This window comes from Mastomys coucha, unplaced genomic scaffold (genome assembly GCF_008632895.1).
Source record: "Mastomys coucha isolate ucsf_1 unplaced genomic scaffold, UCSF_Mcou_1 pScaffold6, whole genome shotgun sequence".
NCBI classification, from domain to species: domain Eukaryota; kingdom Metazoa; phylum Chordata; class Mammalia; order Rodentia; family Muridae; genus Mastomys; species Mastomys coucha.
This window is the reverse complement of record NW_022196912.1, coordinates 20,438,789-20,445,860: the sequence shown is the minus strand read 5'-3', so window position 1 is coordinate 20,445,860 and position 7,072 is coordinate 20,438,789. Positions and strand designations below refer to the sequence as shown.

At 41.0% G+C, this 7,072-nt stretch overlaps 1 pseudogene; it reads left to right on the top strand.

The window, feature by feature from the left end:
- The first annotated feature begins 1,974 nt into the window (after positions 1-1,974).
- On the top strand, positions 1,975-3,592 carry LOC116080619 (annotated as a pseudogene).
- The last annotated feature ends 3,480 nt before the right edge of the window (positions 3,593-7,072 follow it).

The following is a 7,072-nucleotide window of genomic DNA, read 5'->3' as shown; positions in this document are numbered from 1 at the left end:
ACAACCACCCGTAATGAGATCTGACATCCTCTTCTGGTGTGTCTGAAGACAGCTACAGTGTACTTATGTATAATAATAAATAAATATTTTGGCTGGAGCAAGTAGGGACTGAGTGAGCAGAGTTGACCAGAGTGAGCTGGGCTGACCAGAGCAAGCAGAGGTCCAAAAAATTTAATTCTCAACAACCAAGAAGGCTCACAACCATCTGTAAAGCATAAAAATAAATAATAAATAAATCTTTTTTTTAAAAAAAGAATTACATACATGAATGTATTTTGATCATATTACACCAACGTCCTCCCAGATGCTCCCTCCTCCCCACCCCCAACTTCATCTCTACTTTATAAAAATAACCTATGAGTCCCATTTGTACTGCCCATATATGCAGGAACATGTGGCCAGCTGTAGCACTGCTGACCCTCTAGAGACCACCCCAAAGGAAAAGTGATTCTCCCTCTCCAGGCACCATGAACTGTCAATGACTCCTCAGCTGGGGGTAGAGGTTTATGAGCATGGCTCCCTCCATGCTGGAAGGTTGACTGGCTTGATCTTGCATAGGTCTTATGCAAGCAGCGAAGCTCTATGATATCCTGAGTGCAGCAACTTATCATGGTTACAGCTACTGTCTCACCCCAGGCTCTGTCCTACACAATGGGACTCTTTAACTTTCCTTCCCCTTCTACTGGGAAGGTCCCCAAAACCTGAGGGGAGGGGCGTAATACAAAAGCTGTATTTATAACTAAGCCCAACATTTATTCTCTGTATTTGGACCAGTTGTCAGTTTCTGTGTTAACTATCATCCACTGAAGAAAATTCACTGGTGAAATCTGAGAGCTGCACTTGGATCTATGGGGAAAGAGAGACAAATTTAGAGAACAGTTGGATAGTATGTGCATTTAGCAAAATAATAGTAATAGGTTTACCCGTGGGGCCTAAGAGCTCCACAGAAATGGAATCTTGGCCAGAATTTACATTTCGTCCTGCGAATCAGGCCTTAAGCCCATCAGAAATGGTTGGTTACTCATATAAAATTCATGCCACTATTGCTCTCAAGGGCATATTTTGCCAAGCTAGTCATCGATGACTCCCCCCCCTTCCCCCACACCCCCTACCCACCTACCCCCTCCCCAGCCTCAGGAGCCTGAAGAGTACTTTTCGGTACTGTGAAGTGTAGCCAGCAGAGAGGAACGCCAGTCAGTTACCAGCTTTATTTCTCCATATCCTGTGATCAAAGTGCGCATGTTCAACAATAGGATTTTACCATCAAGTTCTGGTGGACAACAAGAATAACACCAATAGCCTGTATTATTTTGGGGGGCTCTCCAAAACACCCCTGAGAAACAACATAAGGAGGTACCCACACCAGATATTTTATTTAAAAAAAAAAAAAACCCAGTGCTGGACTTTTTATTGAATAAAAAGCTTCTATAACCAAACTTTGAAAAGTCTATAGCTTATGGAACAAGCGTTGTCCCCTATGTAGGGTAACTCCAATTAAACTTCCTTATGAATATAAACATACATTATGTGAGTGAAGCTTATAAAATAGTTGCTTCAGTATGTCTAATATAAATGAATTTTTATTTTTCCATTGTTTATTCTTTTTATTTCTTTCTCTTATTTTTTATTTTGTTATTTTTCTCTGAGTTTTTTTTTTTTTTTTTTAATGAAATGTCTAATTTAAGACTCTTTTTTAAAAACGACTACAGGGGGCTGGAGACACAGCTCAGCTGGAAACATGGCTCAGCAGTAAAGAGGTGCTCTTAACTGCTCTTCCAGAGAACCCCAGTTTGATTCCAAGAACCCATCTGGTGGCTCACATATATTTAACTACAATTCCAGGGGTACCAGATGCCCTCTTCTGGCTCCCACGGGCACTGCATGCACTTAGCACCCAAGCATGGATACAGGAAAAACACTTCCTACGCAAAAAATAAAAATAAAGACCGCTTCCTGTCTGAGACAGCTGCGATCATGGAGGCCGAACCTCCTCCTTTGGAAGAGCTTCGGCTGCGCTGCAGGAGGATCTGAGCGAGTTCGTGGAGAACTGCTGCCAGACGGACGCTGGAGGAGGCGACTGCATCTCTGGGATGGAGCCTGGATCAGCGGGGACCCTGGAGACAAGGTGGAGGCCGAGGATGAATTCGCCATATGACCATGTGATTTCAATCATTGTATGCCTAAATTATCACTAACAAAACACATAGAATCTTGCAGATTGAGGAAACGGGGCTATACCGAAGAGGAAGAGGATGAAATGTACAATCCTCTATTTTCTATGAAATTTTCTATGAAACTTTGAAGATTTCTTCAGTACTTTGAATAAGGATTTACAGTTCCAGGTAACTAAACAAGCTAGGAAAGATGGTGAGCGTTATAGCTAAATAATTGGGGAATGTATTCTCAGTGCCTGTTGAAGTTCCTCTGAATCACAAACGATCTGTTTGTGTCCTCACACAAGCGGATTGCCTTGCCCTTTCAGATTTTGTCATTGAGGAGACAAAGAAAAAGTGCTCTGGTCCTCAAGTCATTGAAAATGACAGTTTGTAGACCTGTTTGTAGCTAAAGCCTCTTAGGACAAACAACAATTTGAACTAACTAGTACCCTCAGAGCTCCCAGGGACTCAACCATCAACCAAGGACTATACATGGTGGGACTGATTGTTCTGGCAGCATGTGTATAGTAGAGGATTGCAAAGTCGAGCTTCAATGGGAGGAGAGGCCCTTGGCCCTGTGAAGGTTCTGTGCCCCAGTGTAGGAGAATTCCAGTGCCAATAAGTGGGAGAGGGTGGGGTGGCAAGCAGGGGGAAGAGGGAGGCAACAGGGGTTTGTTTTTGTTGGTTTTGGGGGGGGGTCTTTGATCTGTTTTTTTGTTGTTGTTTTGTTTTGTTTTGTTGAGGGGAAACTGGGAAAGGAGAAATCATATGACATGTAAATAAAGAAAATATCTAATAAAAAAATTTTAAAAAAAGAAAATGACAGTGACCTGTTTGTAGACTTGGCTGCTAAAGTCAATCAAGATGATAGCCGAAAAAGTCCAAAATCTTACCTGGAAATTCTGGCAGAAGTGAGAGAATATGAAAGAAGAAGCCAGTCCTATAGAGCTAAGAATGTTCATATAACCAAAAAAATCATACAATGAGGTAATTTGGGAAGTGATAAAGATGCACATGGAAGAGCCCAGTAACCATTGGCAAGAAGAGCAGGGAAGAGCCGAACATGATGCTGAAGAGAATGAAGAAAGGCGGTCAGCTTCAGTAGAGTCACCACAGTCTGGTACAAGTTATGTGGATGATGAAAGTTTACAACATAGAAAGGCTCAGAGGAGGAGCCCACACAAATGAAAAAGAAATGAAGATAAAAGTTCTGAGCCAAGAAGAAGGAAAGAGAGTGATGGAGAAAGACACTATGGTCATAAAAGAAGAAAGCAAAGAATATAAACAAAGTGTAACTGTATTAATTATGCCTATGGAATAAGTATGCTGATATTTTAATTATAATCTTTGCATAGAAGAAAATGGCTGTTAAAAAATAAAGGAAAATATCCTTAAATAATTTTGAAAACAACTAGAAATTAGTCTTGTAACCCTTCAATATTATATGGCCTCTGACTTCACAAAGCAAATTTAAGGAGACATTTATGGAAATTACTACTCTTGCTTTATGTACAATAAACAATCAAAACAAATTTAACAAGCCAGACTTGAGTTGTAACCTCAATTTGTCTTCAGCCTTCATCCTTACTTCCCTGGTTTGGGTATTATGATCACTACCTGAAAGTGGGAAGAAAATGTAAGAAAAAAATTATGAAAGGTTAGAAGTGGAGGGGGAAAAAAAGGTGGTTTTGTTGTAGATGATGTGCACCTCGCCCATAAGTTTATCTCAACATTCCCGGGACCTTGAGCCATTTTATTCTAGATAACAGAAAAGAAAGAATAAGGAAAACGTGGCTTTCATGTAGAGTGGAGGAAAGGCTGACCCCCAGCATGGTTCACTGCCTCGTCTATGCAGAAAGGCACTTGACAAACTTTGAGATTTATTCTCTTCTTCCACATCTCTTTCCCCATCTAGACAGTGGAATGGGTTTGTCTGGTTTTTTTTTTTAAAAAAAAAAAACCCTTTGGCATTTCCACTGAAGTTACATTAAATTTATAGATTAATTTACAAAATTTATATCTCTGTGAAATTGAGTCTTTACGTCCAAGAACAAAATATCCTTTTCCATTTCTGCAAGCCTTCCTTTACACCCCTCCCTTAGACTTAAAACTTTTCCTTTTATGAGGCTTGTACATGTCTTGCTAAGTTTACTTTTTGAGTACTTATTGTATTTTCTGCTTCAGGGAAATTGGACTTTTTTTTTTTCCAGATCCAGAAGTATAACTTAAAATTGACTGAAGCCAAGCAGGATCGTCACATTACTCGTCAGGCTAGGTACCCTCCTAGCCAACTGAACGTGCCAGGTCAATATGAAGAAGAAAACTCTTCCTATGGATCTAAAGTAGTGGGTTCTCAACCTTCTTAATGAGGTGACCCTTTAATACAGTTCTTCATGTGGTGACCCCACCACCACCATAAAACTATTTTGTTGCTACTTCAGAACTATAATTTTGCTACTACTATGAATTGTAATGCAAATATCTGATATGCAGGATGTCTGATATATGAAAACCTCCAAGGGGTCAAGACCCTCAGGTTGAGATCCAGTGACAAAGTACCACAAATGGTGAGGCTATTTAAATTTTGATTTTAGAAATAGAGTGGGGTTTTCCCCCATAGCCTTCAGCTGAAAATATCTGATAAAATAATAATGATTGCTGGCCTTTAACCTTAATGCCAATCACTTCACAGAATCTACAAGATGACCCTGAGGAATGAGGTGACATTAGAGAATCTCTCTAGTCAGGAGTGGCTTCAGACCTACATGAATAGAAGTAAACTAAGAGCAAATGAACTGAAACAGACAAAGTCTGCCTTTTTGTGGTTTATTTATTCATGTATTTTATGTATGTGAGTGCTCTAGGTTTTTTGTTTGTTTGTTTGTTTTGTTTTGTTTTGTTTTGTTTTGGTATTTTTGAGACAGGGTTCCTCTGTGTAGCCTTGGCTGTCCTGGAACTCTGTAGACCAGGCTGGCTCGAACTCAGAAATCTGCCTGCCTCTGCCTCCCAAGTGCTGGGATTAAAGGCATGCACCACCACCGCCCGGCCCTTTTTGTGGTTTGTTACAGCACGGGAAAACATCATCATCAGGTGCACACCTTCAGAGAAGCAAAAACTGTGTGGTTAGAAGGTGTTTGGGTTGACACGCAACCAGCAGGCTCACTGGTAGTCAATTATCAGAGTGACTGGTTAGAAATGAGTGTTTTACTTTCTCTAGTTGGTTGTAAGTTGCAAGTGGAACAGAAATAAGGGCCACTGTGATGTCACTGAAGACCTGGTTACCTCAAAGATGGTTGTTGTGGGGGTTTCTGTTTAACTTCCCGAACCGGCCATGATGGAAGGTGAGCTGGTGTCCTAGGCTGCTGAAGGTCAGGGGTCACAGTTCTATGTTCCATATGTTCTGGCCCTTGAATATTTTGTATATGCAGTCTCTCCCTGAAACCACTATACAGGTGAACCAAATATTGATATAGACTTTTCATCCACCTTTTCATTGGTGGGGATAAGGGGTGTCAGGGTCTCTCACTAGCCAGGAAGGCTAATCTGGCTAAATATTGAACCACAGGATCTGCCTTACGTATTTTATTTTATTTTATTTTGTTGTTTGCTTATTTGTTTGTTTGGTGTGTGTGTGTGTGTGTGTGTGTGTGTGTGTGCCCCAGCTTTATCCCTATTGACTGCAAGGCTTGGGATTAGCAATCTAATCACTCCTTGTTTATTAAATTGACCACTTAATAACTACTTCCCAGATCATAGTTTGCTAGAATTAAAAGCATTTAAACAAGCGAAGCATGCTGGTCAATGCCTAGACAACAGTAAGAACTCACATGGTAGATCCAATCATTGCCTTCCATATCACTATTAAGAAGGGACAATTGACTGTCAAGCATAAAGTAAGTACAGAAAATCTGGTGGCAGTTAGTCTCCATTGATCCATGATGAAAGCTATAGCATCCAGTAGTAAAAGCATACAGGAGGGTCAACAGGAGGGAAGGCAGGAGTGGAGAGAACAGGAGATAGACAGGTGACTGGAAAGCACAGCTAGTGACTTGGCAGTGACTAAGAAAATGTTTGTTTTCATTTTTTGATGTTATGTTCTCAAGTCACCCAAAAGCATATGCTTGTCATTTTCTATATTGTCCTATTTGCTAGCTGTAGGGGTGGGACAGAGATAGCCCAAATTACACTAGCAAACAAATGCAACCAAGAAAGATCGTGCCTGTGACACTGGAATGAATTCCTACTGGGGAAATTTTTTTTTCTATGCTTCTTTGCTTTAGTAAATAGAACATAGAAAGCATGACTGAAGTCTTAAGATTTTTTTTTTTTTAAACATACCTGCATGAGCCTCACACCACGGGTGTGTAGGAACCCTTGAGACCAGAAGAGGGCTTGAAGCTTCGGCAATGGAGTTACAGGCAGTTGTACTAGGAATTGAACTGGAGTCCTCTGCAAGAGCAGTATGTGCTCTTAACCACCGAGCCTTTGCTCCAGCCCATAACTAAATTCTCAAAGTGTCTGTAAATCTTAACTGTAGCTGTGGGTTCTCACACAGTAAACCAGTTCTCATCACATGGGTCGACACAGTTATTTGTGGGATAACAACAGAGTGGGCAAATGCCTTGATGCCCTTGAGTCTCCATAATGCTTTTTTTATTCCTTTGTTTCCAAAAAGAAAAATCCCATACCAGGTGTGGTGGTGAATGCCTATAGTCCCAGTGCCCAGGAGGCAGATGGATCTCTATGAGTTCAAGGCCAGCCTGGTCTGCAAAGAGAGTTCCAAGACAGCCAGTGTTACACAAAAGAAACCCTGTCTCAAAAAAGCAAAGAAGAAAGAGAAGAAAAGGGAAGAGGAGGAAGAGGAGAAGGAGGAGGAGAAGGAGAAGGAGGAGGAGGAGGAGGAGGAAGAGAAGGAG